At 39.8% G+C, this 19,881-nt stretch overlaps 1 long non-coding RNA gene across 1 annotated transcript; it reads right to left on the bottom strand.

The window, feature by feature from the left end:
* Positions 1-2,587: 2,587 nt before the first annotated feature.
* Positions 2,588-18,090, bottom strand: LOC135449669 (uncharacterized). Its single transcript, XR_010440814.1, has 2 exons — positions 17,901-18,090; positions 2,588-3,082 (listed from the first exon to the last, which is right to left on the bottom strand). It is a non-coding gene; the product is annotated as an uncharacterized LOC135449669 (long non-coding RNA).
* Between the last annotated feature and the right edge of the window lie 1,791 nt (positions 18,091-19,881).

Genomic DNA, 19,881 nt, shown 5'->3' with positions numbered 1-19,881 from the left:
TCAAAAAGCTTGACTAACAAAACAAACATTTCACCAGTTGGCCATGTTTCTGCAAATCTAAAATGAAAACCCAAAGATCTTTGTTAGATTATCTTGGCCATCATCACAACAATCACCACAGAACCATCTTCTTTCTCCTTCTGACATTAGAAGGTCTACAGAGTTCAAAAGTACAGTAATAACTTTAATTTACCAAACATCTATACACAGTACACATCTCATAGTGTAGTACAACTTGATTACACAGTTCATCTAGCAAAACTCACTTGAGAATCAGCCAACCATCCTAAAGAATCTAAGCCAAATTATATGCATTTTCAGTCATGCTTGAATAGCCACTACATTAACAAAATTCACTTCTAAAACCAAGCAAGCCGACCACCACCTATTTATCTATGCATCTATCTCCTCTTCTGCCTTGAAGAAAACAAGTGTGGTGGCCAGTTGAGAGAAGAAAACACCATCCCAAAAGCCTGCAGTATGCTGTATCCTGGGCTTGCTCATCCAGCTCTTTGTGCATGTTTCCCAGACCCAGGTGACTGCAAAAGCAGGCAAGTGGAGGCAGGACTCACAGAACCCAAACAGGCTACTGAGCCTTAATGCTGGTGTTTGCTAACAACAAACTCATGTTTTTACTAAAGGGTTTTAACCAAGCCCCACAGAGGTCAAGGAGTGTTTAAACAACACTCCAGGCATGTGATGTGACTCTTGGACGTGGTCCCGTGCAGGGCCAGGAGCTGAACTCAATTCTTGTAGGTCCCTTCCGAGGCAGCATATTCTGTGACTACCAACCACTGCTCAGAGATCTTTAGGCATTAAATTAAGTGAGAGCCACTGCCTTGGCACACAGCACCTCAGTGTGAGGCGAGTCCCTCACATGACCATCACACCCAGCTGTGTGGGAGTACCAAACATGAACTGCCAGCATGGTGCACGCAAGTTGGCCAAGCACACATAGACAGTATTTGAGTCTCAGACAGAACCTTTCTGGAACCAAGCAATAGACTGGGTCTAGATCTGGGGTTGACTTCTTATCAGCACTCCTGCAATTCATGAACTTTGCACTTGATCAATATAAGCACACTGCAAATTCACATATGCACTCTGATTGGTTTTTAAACCTCAGTATGAATACCAAATAAGTCACTTAATTGGAAGCAATAATGTTGAAAAAACTTCGGGCAAAAAGGCTAAAGGTCACCATCCCTGGCCATACACAGTATTTGAGGTACCTTTTTGAGGAGTTTAATGTTAAATTTTACATAACAGAATTTCTCTGTAAAGATAAAGCCAGTAAGTTTCAAGAAAAAAAAATTATCCAAATTTAAAGAGATAAAAGTAAGATCTCTCAAAACTTAATTATCCTACTCTGTTCTACTTACCTCATACAGAAACAGACATTTATTTTGCCTATACAGTATTTAGTTTGCTGGGGACAAAAATGTGACCAGTAGTTTTCCAAAATGAACCATGTTTATTTGGGTTGGCAGCAGGGAGAGCTTTTTTTCTGAGTCACATCCATGCCCTGCCACCTGTGGCAAGAAGCTTGTTTTGCAACAGAACAGTGCTAAATTGTGGATGAGTGCTGGAAAATTTAATTAAAACTCACTTCAAAACCAACACATCGTGTAAGCATCTCAGGAAATCTATAGGTTCATCATTAAATTCATTAGCAAGTTTATAAAATCCAAAAACAAAAAATCTGTTCAAATATGCATGAACACACACAGAGAAAGCAGCCACCCCCAGTAATTCAAATTCTCTTGGACCTCGTGTATTGTGGCGAGGCCCCCGGAGTAAGGCAAACACGAACGACCATCTGTTATTTTTGTCTGCAAAGCAGCAACTTCCCCCTGATGAATCTTTGATAGCAGCCAAGCAATGGCAGCAACTGCTGTGGCAGGAACTGACAGCCAGCAGCCCCAGCCTCCATTTCTTTTTTCACTCAACCTGCATGTTAAATGGCTGCTTCAAACCCAGGAGTAGCTCTTTACATATTAAAACCAAATATGCCTTTTCTGCACTTTCATTTAAATTACAGAAAATGAAGGGAAGTGTCAGGGAGCAAGCGAAGGGAAAAAAGAAAGGGGAAAGAATTGGAGAATGAAGAACCCCTCAGGGAGCATTCATGGTGCCAAAGAGATACTCATTTTCAAGCACCATCTGTCAAGAGCTACTTGGAAGCTTTTTCTCTCTTTATCTTAATACCCTCCCCCAGGTTTTACCATCTCACTTGCTATATACCAAGTGGCAAAAACCTCTACATCTCACAGAAAAACTGACTGGCCTTCCACTATTTGAGGGCCAAAATTGTTCTCTGGGACAGATTGAACTATTATGAAACTCAACAGGAAGCTCCACTTAGGTGCATCTTGAATGCAGGAGAGACAGACTGCAACTGACTTGTAGGGTTTTAGCACTGCTAAAGTACCATGTCAAGACAGCAAGAGAGTCTGAGATCTGCCCTGAAAGCATAGATTATTCTGGCAGCTGAACTACAGCCCCCATCCCACACAGCTTCTGGGCAGCTGCACTCAACCAACCTCTGTGGCAGAGCAGAGGAAATCAAGGTAACTTGTTTGCACCATTGTAACATAGTGACAACTTCCCCCATTTTATTTAAATCCATCCATCATCTGAGTTCTCACAGCAGTTGAGCAGAAGAGACAAGAGAATGATTCTTAACTCATAGGTAAACAAGCACCTTCACAAACAGCTTCACAAGTAGATGTTTGTGTAGAAAATGTACAGTGGAATGCAAGTACATAGATTAATGACTTATTAGAATTGGTAGGCATATCTAAATCTCTGAAAACACAATGGAGAATGTAACAATCATGAGATTGCAAGCTGTTTGCACTCAGGAGCAATACATTTATCAGCAGTGATGGGAGCATCAAGTCCAGGATGGTTTTAAACCAGGAAACCCAGTACTGCCAGAAGGGCTAACTGTGATAACAGGGTTCATATTGCCAAAAATTCTGGACCCCTTTCACCTGATTTCTTCAGTCTTTGATCAGCTCCAGGACCTTCTGTGTTCTGAAGTGTTTTTACAGACAGAAACAGGGACAGGCAGAATCACCTGTGGATAACAAACAGATCAGCAACTAGTTTTCCATGGATGTAGTATATATACTAGTTCTGGAGTTGAATTCATGCTTTTCCTATATGCCAGGCAAGGACTTAACCACTAGAATACAGTTTTCCAGCTTTTCTTTGAGTAAGATTATAGAATTATTTAACAGAATTGGGGTTGACAAAAAGGTACCTTCCTCAGGCTTCGAATAGTTTGACTCAAGCACAGAGCAGAGCTTGAACCTCCAATCCAGAGCAGTGGCCTAAAAAGGTATGGATACGGCAAGGGGGACAAGAGGGCCATGCTCAGTCAGATTCTCATCCCAATTCTGTTGAGAATATGCATCACAAATAGCATATTTCACTGAAAATGTTTCTATATGCTAAGTGAGCCACCAGTGCATAAAAATATTTCCCTGTCAGGTTTGATTCGAAGACTCCATACTTGAAAACCATCAAACCAGATCAAGATCAAAGACTGCCAACACTGATTTTGACAACATTGTGGTTCAATTTGTCAGCCTACATTTCAGGTTTTAAGATGGACAATTTTTTGTCCTTTGATTACAAAACGTTAGAATCATAAAGCTTATGTTTACCTAAAAAAATCAGGGTCCCAGCTTTTTTCAATTACAAAAAAAAGCCAGAACAGTTGGTTGCAGTAAGCATCTAACCTGACATTTCAGATGCAAGAGTGAACTTCAACTACCAACTCTTTTGTTGTTTCCTTTTTAACCAATTCATTTTCTGAGGCATCACAGACTTCTGGCCCTTTAGAATTACCAATATCTTTTTCATAAAGGATGTATTCCTCCTGCAGCTTTGTTGCATACAAGGACAACATCAAGAGGTGAGACAACTATTTACTTTGCTCTACTATGCACCTTCTAATTTTCTTTGCTTAGTGAATCAGAACCACCTGTGGGAATGAACAAGAATGCCAGGTCAGCAAGATGCTGAACAAGATACAAAAATACACAGAGTTTTCAGCATCTGCAGAATTCGGCCTGTGAGATCAAGAAGTCCATGGTGATGTGTATACTCTATTCTGGGGCCCAGAACAATTCCCAAAGCACTATTAGATTCATAAACAACTTTCCTCCAGAGCCAGTCCTAAGAAGCGGAGATTTATTTCCAAAGCAAGAGCTCCTAAGCAATTCTGAAGGTAAAAAGGTTCTCTTATACCTAGTGGGAAACAGAAGAAATCTTCAACTATTTTATCAGCAGTGTGATGGCCTAGTCAGGAGCTTGATGAATGTGGGAAGTAGTCAAAACAGATAATACCAACTGGAAATCAGACAAGACTTGTTATTTCTATTTTTCTACCATCCTACACACACCGCACCAAGTAATTCATTTACTTTGAATTTAATAACTGAAAATAAAACAATTATTAGGCTTTTTTTGTTCTAATACCCCACCCATCCTAAATCCTTATTTATAACTCATTTTCTTTAATTTTTTCTGCCTCAGCAGCTTTCTTATCCTTTTATTGATAAATTTTTCTTGCAGTTCCTATATTCTTCATTGGTGTTTGTTGTTGATGATGGCTCACACTCATTCTGTTTCCCAGTTCTAACATGCTAACTCTACCTCACTCTATGAAACATGACCCAACCTTCATCTCCACTTGCTTTAACTTAGTAGTGGATTATTTTCCTACAGGGATTTTGACTGAAGATACAAGATTGTCAGTCTCCCAACTACTTCTTGAAATATAAACACCTACTTACTGCTATTTGACAGAGGAGGAAAAGAGAAAAACAACAAACCACAAATCAGTGGAATTATCATTCAAGTAGAAAGAGATGAGCAAACACACACTAACAATCTTGCTGTTCTGCCACCCAACCACTGCTTTCACTAAAGGGTGCTGCATTTCCAAGTCTTCAGAGTTGCTCCTGATGCACTCTAGTTTAAAAAGTACCATTAATCTAACATATTGCTTTCTCCAAAAGGCACAACCAAGGAATCCAATTACAGTTCATGTTTGAGAGAATGTCTAGAGAGGATATATGATGTGGGAATTCAAAGAAAAATTTACATCTTTATGCATGTTTCACCCCAAATATTTTTCAATCCTGACATCATCTTGTGTAAAGTCCTAGCAAAACCTATTAATTACACTGACAGGGTTTAATTTAATGAAAAATATAGTCACTATCACTAACAGCTCAAATGAGTGCAGATAAACATCTATTCAGACATGTGTCTATGTATATTTGAGTACGTAACACACATTACACACAGAAACATTTCTTCACAGCATGGAGACGATAAAAACACAGATGATAAAAACACCATTCAGTCACATAGCATCTCCAAAGCACTTGGAGTGCTTCAACATTCTAGAGGATGCTAGTGATTTTTTCCTTGCATTCTGTTTTTCCCAGGTACATAACTAAGTTTGTCTTTCCTCCTACAAGAACATGGATAAGGCACAGATTTCATCAATACAGCAATGAGATATGGGACCCCCAGCTTCTGGGACTTAATAAAGATTGTACACAATCAGTCCCTGCTTTTGAACCTGTACAAGAAAAAGAAAGTCTGAAAGAGGATTTGCAAGAAATAACAAAGAACTGAGTTGCAGATCAGAATCAGACTGATATACTATCTCCAATTGCTCTAACAGGGGTTTTTATTCCTCCCCAGTATATTTATTTTGCCTCAACGCACAAAGAGTCCTAATTTCTAGAAGATTTTAATTTTGTTTTCATTGTGCCATAATAAAATGCATCTTACACAAGTGCTATTTACAGTAAGCATTCAAATTAGGTTAAACTCCCTGGACATTTCACCTCACTTCTAGGATCTGAAATTAGAGGCAAGATATGCTCTGTGTCCACAGCATCCACTTTCTTGGCTGTTGCACCTTTTTCCAACTTGTCTTGTTTCACCTTAATAAATACACCATTTTTATGTAGCTTGAGCATCTTGCATCGGGTCAGATAACCAAGTATTCAAGTTTCCCATAAGTGGAAAAACATTTTACCATAAGTTCAGTTGGTTGCAAATTTCTCAGGTACTAAAAACAAGAGCCATAAATAAAGTGATCATAAATAGTCCTACTACAATTACCTCAACTGATAACTGGCCAAATCCTTGCAAGAACTTCCACAATCACTTATAAAATCATCATACTGGTAGGATTGCTTTATGTCATTCATTGAACAAGTGACAGAACAAGAGGAAATGTTCCTCTTGTTCTGGAGGAAAAGCTGCATCAAGGGAGGATTAGATGGAATATGAGGGAACATTTCTTCACCAGATTCATTAAGCAATGGAAGGGAAATGGGAGAATCACCATCCCTGGAGGAGAAAAGGCATAGCTGTGGCACCTAGAAACACGGGTTTGTGCTGAGTTAAGAGTTGGGGTCGATACTAAAGACCTTCTCAAATCTAAACTACTCTGTAATTTACAAGACACTATTTACCAAGACAAATAGTTCATAGGGATTGCAGATGTTTTTATACATATATCAGATTTCACAAGCATTTTCAGGTTAAAAAGATCTCAAGAAGTAGGTATTGCTTTTTCTCACAATATACCACAGGGACCAGGAAGCATCACACCTTGTGAGCTTTTGCAAATACAAACGTTTGTATTGCAAACTCCACAAGTGACAGAATGTGTCAAAAACAGGAGCACAGTGTGCTGTACTTTACCTCCACTAGTCCATCAGTTTTCCAGAGGTACACAATATGAGGCATAAAGAGAAAACTGCTGAAAGTTGGCATTAAAACAACACAGTCTCATCATTCAGGCTTCATACATCCCCACCAGTTTGACATTCAGTTGCCAGTATAACAAGACCATGATATTGCCACATGCAATACCATCATGTTTTACTGAAGTAACACTAGCAAGTTTCTATTCTTCCAAAGAAAAACATTCAATTCTTACACAGGACTATAAGTCCATGTACAGTTTTGACCAAGAGTATAACTCTCATCTCCAAAGTTCCCTCAGAGCTACTGCCAGTGCCAGTAGGAAAATCCCCAAGACTTGTCTATTTTGTTGAAGCACTTAGATGCTTTAGCCATCTCTTATTAAAATGCAGAATGATACAATGTTTTTACAAAAGAATGAAAAGTGAACCCATAGTAAAACATGTTAGCTCTGCTACAGTATTTCTGCTTGCTGTCCACAAGTTCAGGTGACATCAATGGCCATGGCATCTACTTCTGAGTTATCAAACAGCACAATGACAAACTGAAGTGGAAGAAATGGGATGTTTGTTCTTATCTATCTATGGCTACTTGTAACTGGATATACACATATGTGAAAGGTATAAGGCCTTGTTTCCGTGATAATGGAGACAGTAGCCAATTGTGGCACTTATTACCACTGGCTGCATTTACTTCCCTTGTTCAGCACAGTCATCCCCCAAAAACATGGAGCATTTCCTCAAAACTCACAGACATGCTGCAGGCCTTGATTAAAAAAACCTGTTTTTTACGACTTTGAGTTTTTATTCACATCAATGTCACAGATAAACTGAAGCATTATTAAGTGCTTATAGGACTAGGTTTCACATCAGTGTGTCCAGTTTTATGTATGCTTATATTTATTGCCTAAATGTGTGTGCATGCAGTCTGTCATTCAGACATACAAATTTAATGCTAATGTTCAGTATGTATTCATAAAACACTTTTTCCACCCACTGCTCAGAAGTAGTCACCTCACAGCTGGCTGCAGTAGTTATTTTAAGGCAGACAGAGAATACCATGACTTTAGCTATTTGGGTCAGAAAACAGAACAAATAACAACACAGTTGCTGGAGAAATACTACAGGCTGAGTACAAGAGACTGAGCAACCATGGACAGCTTTGCTATGAATTCACATATCTTTTGTCTTGTTTTTCTGTTCAGAGGTCTGCTAATAACAAGAATTTGCTGAATAGTTTAGGCCTGCACCAGGCTGATCATCACAACTTTCCTGGAGTAGATCAGCTATGATGGCCTGAAGAGTAATTACTTTGGGCTCTCAAGTTCATTGCATGAAAATGTATAAATATTTCATTAGGTTTCAGTTGAGCACTGAAAGATGTGTACCAATAGGTCTGATCTAGGTGTAAACCACAAAATCAGTTCCAATTTCACATATTTTATAATGTTAAAACAAGAACAAACACATGGACAAACACATAACTAGAAAAGCCATAAATAAATCTGCCTAAATAGACAAGTTCCCATCACATCCCCAAGTGATGGCACTACCTCACAGCCTGAAACTTTGACTTTTGAAAAGGCAGATTCACTCACCCCTCATTCTCCTGGGCTTGTAATTTGACTCAGCCATGGCAGCAGCTTGCCCTCCACAGCCCCATGCCAGGGCCAACACTGGCACATGGCTGAGCTCTCGGATCCAAAGGGAGCAGAGTAAAGCTAGACAATATTGTCTAATAGCTGGTTTGCCTACTGCTGATCTTCAAGCTCTTTTACAAGTGCACCTGGCTGCATTTCTGCCATCTTGACATAAAGGAGTCTGAAAGAATAATTTCTCATTAAAATCTTATAGCTTCTCTGTGAAAGGATGTTGCTTTCTTTAGCAACATTCTCACCAGCCTATTCCAAACTCATGGATTAAGTGAAACACTATCTTGAACAGGTACCTCATTGCACAGTTCTAATTATTTCATCCAAACACATTCACAGAACAGAGGATCCCTTAAAGCAATGCACATGTAAAACTGAAAGTGAATAACCACAGCTCTGTCCTACAGGCTAGCAAATGACCTTAAATAACAAAGACAGGCTAAAGAACTCTGCACTGTTTTCCCATTTACTGAAAGAAAGATTTGAAGCTCCTATCAAGTCCTCTGGCATATTTTTTTGCTTTATAGAGAACTTGCTAGATGCAAGCAGTAGCTTGATAGACCAGAGTTCAGGTGAATCCAATTCTACTCCTATTTCTCCTTGTGAAGCCAGTGCCAAAATTGCTACCGCCTTCAGCAAGCAGAAGTGCCATCACTTCTTCTGAACTGACATGCAATGGAGCTGATCATGGTCTTGCATTTTCCTGAAAGAAGCATCAATAAATCTCTACATAATCTATTGCATCCTGCACTTGACTTCAGAGTTTGAGTTCCATTTTCACAATGCAGTTTGGATATCACAACCAGAAGTGTCTGGACATTGGTATAAGCACTCCTGCATAAGTGGGGAAAATTAGAATTTCACTGTAAAGTGGGTTAATTCTTTGTTTACAAGTGCATTCTTGTTAGGGCAACAGGTGCAACAGCAGCCAGAACACTACCAGTGGGCATCACTGAAGACTGTAGCAGCAAGAAATTAATGCAGATAAACAGAGAAGAGCAAAAATGGAGAAAATAAGGTAGTCCTGCAACCACCTCATGAGCTCCTACAGCTCTCTGTATTGTCATTCAATTCCCCATAGTATTCTAAAACGTAGATGATCAGATAATAAGAGGTTGAGTGGTATGCATAACATCAGGCTGATTAAATTTGTTTACTGATAATTCTTTCAGGTTCCTATGAATATCATGTAATTTTCAAGGTTTATTTCAAACAAATTTTATGTAATGCATTATTGACAACATCTTCATGGACCATTTCTACAATGTTATTCAGGATAATTATTTCACAACAGATTTTCAGAGTCTCTGATTCCTGTTGGGATTCACTTTTGCATAAATTACAGAGCAGCATATTTAATCAGTGTCTCTATTAGAGCCCTATGGCTTATCTTTAGGAATAAGGAATGAGAGAATAAAAAGGTTTCAGGAGAGGCAAGGGAAAGGAAAGAAACATTTGTAAGCATGAATATTTTCTGAAATAGCTAAGTCAACGGCTGTCCTGCAGCATCTCTGCCTTTTTAAAAATAAACACTGGCATTAAACTTTTGACTCCATTAAATATTAATTTTACCAAATCATGTAATGGAGAGTTTAAAAAAATTAACATTTACATCACAGTCTCCTTAGGGTTGTTCTAAATAGTGAATTAGCCCCTCCATAATAACACCAAAACAATAATGAATCCAACAAGTATGACTATGAGAATTCTCTATATTTCTTAACATATACCCAGAGAGATAAGTACTGGACAATCATTTGACACCTAAACATGCTGAATCCTTATGATTACAACACATTTATATTTATTTTCTTATGTAACATGCTGTCAAGGTTGAGCATCAGAGCAGCATACCATATTACTGATTTTTTAAAAAAAGTTAATCAAAAAGACAGACAACTATGGCCCCATAATTTGCCACTACATCAAAAATGAAAAAATATTAATTAATTTTTCTAGTAGATTGAAAGTTGTCCACTTCTGTCTGCTCAGAACAGAGGATTTAAAAAAGTTAAAAACCTAAATTTCTCTGACTGGTATCAATCTGACTTTCCCTGAATAAGGACAAAACAAAGTATTTACCATGATCTCCATGTGATACATACAAAAATTTTGTCTGAGCAAGGCAGTGTTTCAGGCCAGCAGAATACAGAGACCACAGCCGGGGAAAGAGCAATGCCGCCATTGCCTGGTGTGAGCCAGCCATTCTCATGTTTTATGTCTCTGTCACAGAGGCAAAGTGTGTTCCTGCTGCAGGGGAGAGGCCCAAGTGCAGCATGGACCCAAAAATAAACAAACAGCTTGAGGAGCAGATGGGGTAGTGATTCTCTCCACAGAGGATTTAGCTAAGAAATCGTGGCTAGCACGGGGACAGGCGGCACAGGAAAGGACACATCTCACTTCTCAAGTTCAAATTGCACCCAAGATTCACCAGAAATGCATTGCACAGTGAACTCCAGTTTTGGTGGGTAGAGCTTCAACTTGCAGTGTTTAAATAGTCACTGAAAGCTGGATGCCAGAGTATCTCTGGGACCTTTGCTCAGCACAGAGTTCATCTGCAAGGACTCAGAGAGGTACAGTTCTCCTGTGTTGCATGTGAGACTGACTCCTTGAAAGCCCATGGAGCCATCAATGAACAAGACACTCTCACACCTTACCAAACGCATTTCTATTGGTGAAGGATGTGTCAAGAGTTTGAGCCTGAACTGTGTGAAGCTCCGCATCCTTCATGGCTTCCCCAGCCACTATCATTCATGCATATTCATAATACCTGATCAAATGCAATGATGTCAATTTATACACATAAATAGTTACTCAAATACAGAAACTACTTGATGATAATGCTTCAATCCTACTAAAAACCACCACCTTAAACTGCTCCTAAGACTTGACCGTGTTGTAGGATCTCTCCAGAACTCACAGACACATTTTTCCTACTCAAGACATGATTTCTCCAGAGCCATCTGGATCACAGAGCTAAGCCTCCTGGAGCATGCAAGTTACAGCACAGGTGTGCCAGCATTCACTGAGCAGTTAGAGCTCCTAGTTGGTGGCAATCAGGGTCATCATGGCTTGGCCTTTACAAAGAGCCTGGAAAGGCCTACACCCATGCCTTGCTTTTCATGGGAAAAGGCTTTCACTATTTTGGCATTGGGCCTCTTCAGCATCTAAAACATCAAAAGTAAATTAGCTCTCTTTTACCCTACATATGCCTGAACCCAAATAAATAAGTGTGTAAACTGTTACAATTTCAAGACGTTTGAGCCTGAGGCTACTAGCAGCCTGAGGCTCAGATGTAGTGAATTCTGCACTTACCCAGGTGCCAGACCTTTATTGTATCACTTTCTGATATAAGCTGATATAAGCTGACAGTAGCTAAATACACAAGTCCCTACAGAAGACAATGTGGCCTACCAACCTACAGCGGTCATATTTGTATTTCCACTTTACATGGAGGGCAGGAATTGAACTAAAAAGCCAGCATCTAACTCAAGTTAGCAATGGTTTTGAAAGGCCTTATATGGCCTTGTGGTAGAAGTCATCATACACTCATTGGTACAAACAAGTTGGGTTTTCTTAAAGCAAAACTTTTGAAGTAATCCCACTGCAATACATTCATTTCATCCCTACATGCAAACTCAAAGAAGCAAATCCAAGTAATTTGTTCACATTAAATATGCAATTCAATTATCATTCATCAAGAACAGAAGCTTTACGAGTTCATTGTTTCTTTTTCCCAAAGAAGCTTTAGGTTGAAACTTGTTTTATTAGGTCTTTTTGGGTTTTGGTTTGGAGTTTTTTGTTGTTGTTGGATTTTCTTCTTCCTAGAAGTCACCTAGACAATTATAAAAAGTGTAAAGATGGCTAGATCTCTACGATACAAGAAATTAGGACCTGGTAAATATCAGCAATAGCAGCAGCTCATGACCCAGCCTGTAAAATAAGCCCTTTAAACTCTGTGGTGGCTATAAACAGAAGCAGCTCTAGCTTGAAAAACAAGTGCTAAAAGAAAAGCTGGCCTTCCCCCTCTATAGTACAAGTCTGGTACCAGAGTATATTGTTGTATGAACTCTGTTTGGAAAAAATGAAGACCACTGTGCTTGAGTACCTTGAAAATACTACAGAAATCTCATTTAAAAGCCTTTAAAAAGATATCTTTATTAAGATAATTCTACAGACACTGCCTGGAAAACTCCAATAAAAGACATTTTCCCATGTGCATACATGTAAATTTCCTTGGTGGATGTTAAATGCCAGAAGACATTTGTTACCACAGTACAGAGTACTGTATGATCTTCACCTGTGTCCTACAGCAGATGGCAGAGGAGCCAAACTGCAGGAGCGCAGAACCACACAGAGTGTGACAGTGCTCTCAGGGTTTCTCTCCTGCCTCACAGCAAACCTGTGAGCAGCAGCTGAGCGAGGCAGAGCCCAGGGACAGCAGAGGAGCCCCAAACATCTGGTTAATGCACCATCTTCTCTGTCCCAGGAGAGCTAAGGACACAGCAGCAAAAACACCATGATGATAATTGACTGCCAGAGCTTCAGGCATTGGTGCGTCCTGCTCCCACTACTTCACACCAGCCTGCAGCTGAGAGGCAGGAGCCAGCTGGAATGGGGCCTGGGGCAAGGTGAGGGGCCCCACATCATCTACAGCATCTACATCATCAACAAGAAAGGATATATGAAATTTCCAAGTGAGGACCTTTTTTCTGCAACCCAGGCAGGGTTGTGGAAGCAAGCCTGAGATATCACCTTCCACTGACCAATGGGTACAGGCAAACCCCACTGCCTCAGAGCCTCACACTATGGGCACCAGCTGTGCCAGCTTCTCCAACACACAGACACACACAGACCAACACCTGCAACAAATGCCTCCTTACACAAATCAAAGCACAGGCTTGGTGCTGGGGCACAAACAGGAATTACAAGCTAAAAAGAAGGAGGAAATACTGCCTGACAGCCCAGTCCTCTGACATGGAGAACACCACATAGAGGTCTGCTAACATCTAACAAAGCTCACCGGGAACGAAGGTCAAGACAAAATAAATGGGAAACAAACTTCAGTGGACAAAATGTAGTCATCAGTCTTCAACACTTGCTTCCTAAAACGTAAGGCTTGATTAATCAGGCTCTTCTAACAACCAAGGCTGGCTGACCTGCATCTTTCATTTGTATTATTAACAAGGATTAAAGCTCATTATTCCACGTGTTCCCTATCCTGGTAGCTAGAGTAATGTTTGCCAAGAGTGATATCAGCCAGCTCATCCTGCATCTTAATCCACAGCAAATACCTTTAAGGCCAGCAAAGGCTTTCAGAGTCATGGTCCCTTACCCTGCTACATCTGAGTGAAAATCTAAACCAAATAAAGAGGTTATTCACCAATGAAGAATCCAACCAACCACTCAGGCTCAATTTTAGAAGTGCAACAATCTTCATTTCATAGTTTACTTCATAGTAAAAGTCTTGGAAAGTCCTTGGTAAGAGAATATTTCAGTTCAGGTCATCAAGAAAAAAAATATGACTCATTCAAATACAAAGTGATCATAGTAAATAATTGCAAGGGTAAATTATAATTGTATTCAAAATTGCATTTGCATACTTGCAATTTCCTTCCATTTTTATTTCCAGCAAGTGAGGATCCTTTTTTGATACTCAAGATAAAAATCTATATAAGTGACTTAATTTGAGTAACAAAAAAAGAAAACCAACAACAATTACAAAGAAATTACCAAGAAATGTGAGAACAAACAGCATTAGTGTTTATGATGAGGATCTTTGGAGAGGACAACTCTTACCAGACTCTCTCCCATGAAAGTAATGCCATGGAACAGAACTACACTAATCAAATCCCCTCCTCCTGAATGCTACTATTTGAATTGAGGTAGACATCTAAAAGCAAAAAGAAGAAATTCACTGTTCTCCCTACATTCATTAGAGGGTTTTTAAATGCATTTTATGAATCTCTACCAACTTCTATTTTTCTCTGTAGGAATATAATAGTAATACCTCATAGCAGATAATTAGAAAGCAGTGCACACAAAAATATGATATGTGCAAGCTTCAGTAACTGGAGACAAAGAAGGTGGAACAAAGAATTACTACTAACAATTTAGAAATAGCATGGTATGAAACAAGGTACCTTTCTCCTCCAAATTACTTGAAAATGCTCTACAATATTGCGTTGGTGTGGCAAGACTTTGGTCACATGGGAACTCCAGAGGTGGTTTCTGTGAGAAGATGCCTGTGTCTGACAGAGCCAAGGCCAAGAAGCACCTGGTAGAACCTCTGAGTTAGCACATCCGAAAACGGGGAGAGGGGAAATGGACAGTGCAGCTGGAAAGAGGAGTGAGTATGTGAGGAAAACAATTCACTTCAGAGGCAGAGAAAACCAGCAGTAATGCTGGGCCCAGGAAGATGTCACCAGTGAGGGAAGGCATTTGAATATTTAGGTTTTATATTCTCATTAACCTACTCTGATTTGACTGGCAATAAATCAGTTTTCCCCAAGCTGGATCTGTTTTCTCCAGGACAGTAATCAGTGAGTGATTATCTCAACCCATGAACTTTTGTTATATTTTCTCTCCTGTCCAGCTGAGAGGGGGAGAGGGAGCAGCTTTGGAGGGCACTTGGCATTCAGCCAAGGTCAATCCAGTACAGCATTAAAAAAAAAAAACAGAAGCACAGAAGTTATCAATTCTACCATGTATATATGAAACCCAAGAGGTAATTTTCATTCCGAACAGCAGATTCTGTGGTACACCTTTCCAGGGTGCTGTTTTTCCCCCAAAAGCACCTCTGTTATATATGATGCTATTTTCATCATTCTTAAACTTTTTAGAGTTGGACAGCATTATCAAGGGTCTTCCAGTGAGTGTACAGTGTCATAATTTTCAGTCAAAGAAAACCCTTTAAATCCTACACCATTTCTCTGGGCTCTGTTTCAGTGTGCATCCTGAAAAGATGTCAAACCAGTGAGTTCTTGCCCACTTTCTTGATATGCTTGATATTCTTTATATCATTAATAAGGATTTTTCATCTGACCATGAGGGACTGGTAAGCCCAGACTGTGATTTTTGCCTCTTTGGAGATTCAAGTTGTTGAGAGGTTCCCCAAGGATCTGACATCTGGGGCCTGGGAAGGAGGGTTTGCTAGGAAGCACATCTTAGGAAACAGGGCAGGGCTTACCAAGAGCTTGTGTCCCAGCTGACGTGGGACACAAGCTCTTGGAGTTATCTGCAGACAGCCATTTTCTTTTTACACCTGTATTTCTGCTCCACATGAACTGACACACATCAGAATTTGAACTATGGGATTGGACAGGGATAATTGACATTTCATCCAGATAAAGGCAATTCAGCAGGTTTTGGTCTTTCAGCATCATCCTTCTGAGAGGGAATATAGCAGGTAAACCCAATTAAGTGAGAAAACAGGGGTGCTGCCTTTCCAAATCACAGCCAGCAGCAGCAATGAAAACAGGACTGAACACCAGGCTCACCCTCTTTTATGAGGGGAACCTCTACTGCGAGTGAACCCTGAAACCTCAGTGCTTCCAAAATACAAGTTCCTACAGCACACTTATTTATTTCCTTTCCCTGGATGGGTCTTTACAGAAAAAAAAAAATCTTTCCCAGCTCCCTTGTCACATTTTTTCCCCAGCTCATATTTTTTTTAACACATGAGTTCCAGAGGGTTTACCACTGAAAGTTCACAGTTAATAACTCAGGAAGAAGGCAGAAGTTGATGAAAGGAAGCACATCTTGAAGCAGAAAGGACAGGATCTAAATTAAAGCATTGGATCAGGCACTAGCTATTCCTGTGGACCTTCACAAGCCACAGTCTCTTTCTGCCCCTGCTCCCTATCAGCAAGATCATTAGCTGAATAAATGATAGTTAAAAACCCATTAACAAAAGTCAGATTTGCTAGGCTTGATCAATTAGGTTTTCCAAGTGTAAGAAGATCCTAATTCACAAGCCTTATGGAGGAACTTGCTTCTGCCAAATGTATTATGCAATTTTTGATCACTACTGCCCTTTTCCAAACCCTTCTCCATTGCTTCTTTAAAAGCAGAGATTTGGGGCAGGTAAAGATAATAGGTTGTACTTCCTGATACTCACATCCAAGATTTTCTTTCTCAAAAGATTAATTAATTTTATTCATTTGATTTTTTTTCTTTCCTGATCTCCAAGTCTGAGCAGGGAATGGAAAGCAAGATGGATGCTGCTAGATAAATATAACTGGGTTCTTGTTCCCAGGATTCACACCAAGGCTGCAGTGGTGCTGCTGGCTGTAACCATTCAAGCTCAACAGCCCAGTGGGACCAATTACTGCATTTACAGTAAAACATGCAAGGAAATCTATCTCTCCATCTCCATATAACCAGGTTTACTGAAGGATAACCTACTACATTACACAGATTAATACTTCACTGAGTAAATTAATCCTCAGAATTTCACTCACTATTTGTGCCTTATAAATTTTAATTGGCTCTAAACTGCAACATGAATTTATGTGAGCGTATATTGATGAAGTAGAAGGAATCAGAAATTATTAACACACAGAGACAACAGGAAATGTTGGGGCAAACTCATAAACATTTATAAATGTTTACAAAGCAGGATTCAAACTTGGTTTAGAGGTGTATCATTATAGGTGACACAGAACTCCAGGAGGAAAGCAGAAGCAGCATTAGCTGAGAATGAAATGCACTGAAAGTGAAAATTTCAGAAAGAGAAATGCTCCCAACTTTGCCAAAGCCAGATGCAAAGCTGAAGGGTAAGCAGTGCTTGTAGTATATTTGATTGTAACATTATTGATCCCAGTCAGTCAATACTACCAGTGCAGCAATCAGAACAGCTTTCCAACACATTGACATGCTGGCACACCATAAAAATGAGTGCTTATACAAGAATGAAACACAGCACCAGATGTTCAAGTACGTCAGAAGTACGTAACAATATAGACTGTCCACTTTAGGACATCATAAAAATTCACAAAGTTTTGTCATCAGGATAAAACTTTCCCTCCCATCTATCTGTTTACAAAGGTTCAGCTCACTGCTTGAAGTTTCTAACTGCGTATCATGATAAAATTAACTTCCTGAAATATTACAAGAAAAGTTTAAACAGTGGCTTGTTGTTTTTTTAACCACTTACTATGATAGGCTAATCCTGAAACACAGCACTGGTATTTGAACACCAGTACCATATCCCTACCCATAACAGCAGAGGTATTCACTACATATTATCCATTCCTGTGAAATACAACAGCAGCTACATGTCCTTTTTTACTTTACTACCTGCTGGTTTACTCACTTTTGATATTGTAAAGGACAACTTCAAGTTTAGAGGCAAGGCAAACTGCCTCTTGTAGCTTAAAAGGAGAGACACTGCTTTACTCACACATGTAACTTTCCGCTCTTTGTTTTAAGCATTTCCAACACCTGAACAAAAGCAATTAAGCTTCTGCAGTCTTAAACAGAAATCCTAGAGTTTTCCTACCTTTTTCTGCACTCAGGACTTCTTAGGGCTGCTCTCCTTGAATTTCAGGATAAGTGATGAATCCCCAGAGCACTCAGAAATATCTTAGTTAAGCAGTCACTCTTCCACCTTCATACCCAGAAGAAGTGAACCAGCAGATGTTCAGCCTCCCACTCCTGCTCCTCCTTGCTCTGGGCTGCAGAGTCTGAGCAGCCATGGGGGGAGGAAGGCCAGACCCTCCCCCAGGCAGCAAGAAAAGCTCCCTGGCTCACCTGGCCCTGATGGGCAGCAGCTGTGCTGCATCAGCACCCTGCCAACCCTGGGGCACAGGCAATGGGCATCAGCTGGGTCTGGCACAGCGCCAGCCCCTGCAGCTGCCTGGAGTCACCACCCTTCTCCTCTGGGCTGGCACTGGCCAACCTGTGAGGCTCTTCAGCCTGCTTGGAGTAGGAGGCCTTTATTGATAAAATACCTATATTTTTTTTCATAGAACAAATAGGGAGGAAAAAAAGGGTGTGGTTGAATTTGTTGTTCTACTTGTTAAGACACAGTAGAGGTACTCTAGTTTCATATCACTCTTTTTATAATTGTTTCCATCCACAGTGCATGTGTCTTGATATGAGCTCCTCTTGGTAGAATCTCAGCACTTTCAAGTAAATAATAAGCAATACAACTAACACCTATCAAACATTAATTCTTTTATTCCATTTGGAGAAAGAGGAGCATATAGTAAAGCATTTTATGATGCTTGATACATATTTGATGGTGTTGTCCTCCACTTCTGTTGCTGCATGCTGCATGCTGAAATAAAGATGGCTCTTTATTTTAGTTTCTCTCTCAGGTTGCCTTACACAGAAAGGAATCAGAGTTGTCTGGTTGGCAGTTTACAAGGGTAAGAGTATCATCTTTTGTAAGGGAATTTATTGCTTTGACATCCTTTAGGAAAAGAGATGCAGAATGTAGCCCAGTCTTTATTTTCCAAAAAGTGCTGAGCCAAAATAGAAAAGTCCATCAGAAGAGACTTGGCTAGAGACATTGCACAGACAGACCTAGTATGTTACATCTAGGCCAATAAACTAATTAGATAGTAAATATCAGAAGACCTACTTGTTCATTAAACTAATTGAGCTAATACTGTCCAGACATTAAAATATGAGGAGTGAAAGCTATGTGCAAACAAAACAGCTGTAATGACTTTCTGATAAATACTGCCTGGCTGCATAAGGCTGGGGGATATTACTCAAGGGGAGTAAAAAAATTTCCTTTGCACAGCAGCAATAATCTGTATATTCTGAGAGAATTTAAACACATGATTGAGATCTACAGCACACCATGTTCACTGCAGAGGTGGAGATGTTGCAGCTAAGCTTGTATTAGAAACCAGCATCCCTGAATTGACATCTCATCTTCAGGAAGATATTTTATATTAAATTTTTGGAGAAATAGACAAGGGATGTTTGAACTAAAAGGTTGGCAAGAATAAGAGAAAGAATCAGTTATTGGAATTGTCTAATTTAACTTTTACTGCCTCAACAAAACAATCAAAATAAAGAGAGAAAATAGAGCTTCTGGGTCTTATATACTTAGAAGATGAATGTAACTCTTCTTTTTAAAGTTCAGATTTTAGAATCATCACAGAATAGTTTGGGTTGGAAGCAACCTTAAACATCATCTTGTTCCAACACCCCTGCCATGGGGAGGGACACCTTCCACTACAACATGTTGCTTAATTCCCCACCCAACCTGGCCTTGAGCACTTCCAGTGACGGGGCATCCACAGCTTCTCTAAGAAAGTCGTGTTGTTCAATAAGATTGTGTGACTACCACAAAAGCTCAGTTCAGCTGTCTCAAGTTAATATTAAGAATCCACATTCTGCCTGGAGTAACTCAAATGGAATGCATAAGTCACAGTGCTTCTTCCTTTTGAACAGTTAGAGGAAACAACATTCATATCAATGCCTTCAAACCTCTCAATGGCAGTTGACTGCTTTGGGTAAAAGGA

Source organism: Zonotrichia leucophrys, chromosome 6 (assembly GCF_028769735.1).
Source record: "Zonotrichia leucophrys gambelii isolate GWCS_2022_RI chromosome 6, RI_Zleu_2.0, whole genome shotgun sequence".
Lineage (NCBI taxonomy): Eukaryota > Metazoa > Chordata > Aves > Passeriformes > Passerellidae > Zonotrichia > Zonotrichia leucophrys.
Note: the sequence above shows the minus strand (reverse complement) of the source record. Positions and strands in the feature narration are given on the sequence as shown.